Below are 2047 nucleotides of genomic sequence, written 5' to 3'. Positions count from 1 at the left end.
CAATTATTTTTGAAATTTTGTTATTTCATGGTTTATATCTATACAAAGAATCCTCAATGGTATGCATTACAATTGTATAAGAAATGAAATACGGCAAAAAAAATCGATGTTTTGAAACCCCAAACCCTGTTTCCTCGGTAATTACCGAGGGTTTTCCGAGGAAACATGGTTCTTCGGAATATTTTAATTTACCCGGGTAAACCAAGCCGCCAAATATTTCGCGAAAATTGAATTAATGATTTCCGAGGAAATTCTGACGGAAATATTTAATTATTCCGAGGAAATGCCGACGGCCATTTTCCGCCGGACGCCTCATAACATTAGGTCGAACTAGATCTTCTTTCCTATTTCTCTCTTCTTCTCTCCGCTGAACCTCCTTCTTCTCTCTCGCCGAACGCCTCCTTCTTCTCTCCGCCGAACGCCAAACGCCCTAATCCTCCTCAATTTCAGTCACTGATCATGTATGAACCCTATCCCACTCTCTTAGGTTAGATTTGTTAGGTTTTTAAGTAGATTTGATGATTTTGGAATGATATTTATAGATTTTTGTTAGGGTGAATGGTAGGATTGTGTAAAATCGAGTTTGATTATGGTATTCACTTGATTTGGAATTTTTTTTTAGTTCTTATTAATTTTGTGATTAAAAACTATTATTTGAGATTTTTGTTAAAAAAAAAAATTTAAACATTTTTATATATATAATATAAATTTCTATATTCATTTAACATTTTTAATATTATTAAAACTATGTTTTGTAATTATTAAAATATTTTTTATTTATTAAAACTATTTTTTGTAATTAGTAAACTATTTTTTATTTACTAAAACTATTTTTTTGTAATTATTAAACATTTTTAATATTATTAAAACTATTTTTTATAATTATTAAACTATTTTTTATTTATTAAAACTATTTTTTGTAATTAGTAAACTATTTTTTATTTACTAAAACTATTTTTTTGTAATTATTAAACATTTTTAATATTATTAAAACTATTTTTTGTAATTATTAAAATATTTTTTATTTATTAAAACTATTTTTTGTAATTATTAAACTATTTTTTATTTATTAAAACTATTTTTTGTAATTATTAAACTATTTTTTATTTATTAAAACTATTTTTGTTTATTAGAACTAAACTATTTATTTATCTGTGATTAAAAACTATTTTTAAATATATTTTTTTATTTATTAAAATTATTATAACTAATTTATAAATATGTTTTTTTTTAATTTACAGGTCTAATGATGATCAGACACGGCCTCGACAGCGTCGTGGTCGTGGTGGTACGGGGAGCCAGTCTCGGGATTCCAGCCAGATTCAGGATTCTATTTCCCGCTTCTGATCCTCTCGCTCCCCCTGCTGCACCCGCTCCTGCTCCTCCGGGTCCTCCGGGAGTGATGAGTGTTGCGGAGTTGGTTCGACAGCCCGGTCGTGACCATCTTCCCTATCTCACTCCGTATCCACATGGACGGGGTCAAACATGGTAATTAAACGTATTTTTTTTTCATTAAAATTTGATTCAGTATTAATATTTTGGTCTTTTTATTAGGTTCAACCGATCCGGGAACGAGATCAGCGCATGGATCAACCGTATGATGTACTCGGCCCTCGACAAGGGACATCCGACTTTCACTCACTTCCCTACCGACAAGCAGCATCTGTGGTTTCGTCAGTTTGCGGTAAGTATTCTAATTTTTTACTTATATTTTTAATCTTTAATATAAATTTTCTACTAATTGTGTTTTTTTTTCAGCAAGAATTCAACTGGAATTCCGATGAGACGCTCTTTATCTATCAACACTTGGTCCATAAAGTTATGGACAACCATGGGAAGCAAATCCACGAGTGGAAGAAGAAATGGGAAATCAACAAGGTTGTTTTTAATTTATTAAACTATTTTTTATTTTTTTTATTAAAAGGTCTCAAAGTCGATCAACAACACGGTCTGGACGGAGTTGTGTGCGCATTAAGATAAGGAAGAGACGAAAGAAACTTCTTCCACCAACTCCACCAACCGCAGGAGCGACCGTAAAGGGAAGGGC

The 2047-nt window shown here is 31.3% G+C and overlaps 1 pseudogene; it reads left to right on the top strand.

The window, feature by feature from the left end:
- The window catches only part of LOC106323795, an 11403-nt pseudogene that overhangs the window by 8550 nt on the left and 806 nt on the right, over positions 1-2047 (top strand).

This window comes from Brassica oleracea, chromosome C2, assembly GCF_000695525.1.
Source record: "Brassica oleracea var. oleracea cultivar TO1000 chromosome C2, BOL, whole genome shotgun sequence".
Taxonomy (NCBI): domain Eukaryota; kingdom Viridiplantae; phylum Streptophyta; class Magnoliopsida; order Brassicales; family Brassicaceae; genus Brassica; species Brassica oleracea.
This window is presented reverse-complemented; position numbering and strand designations above follow the sequence as displayed.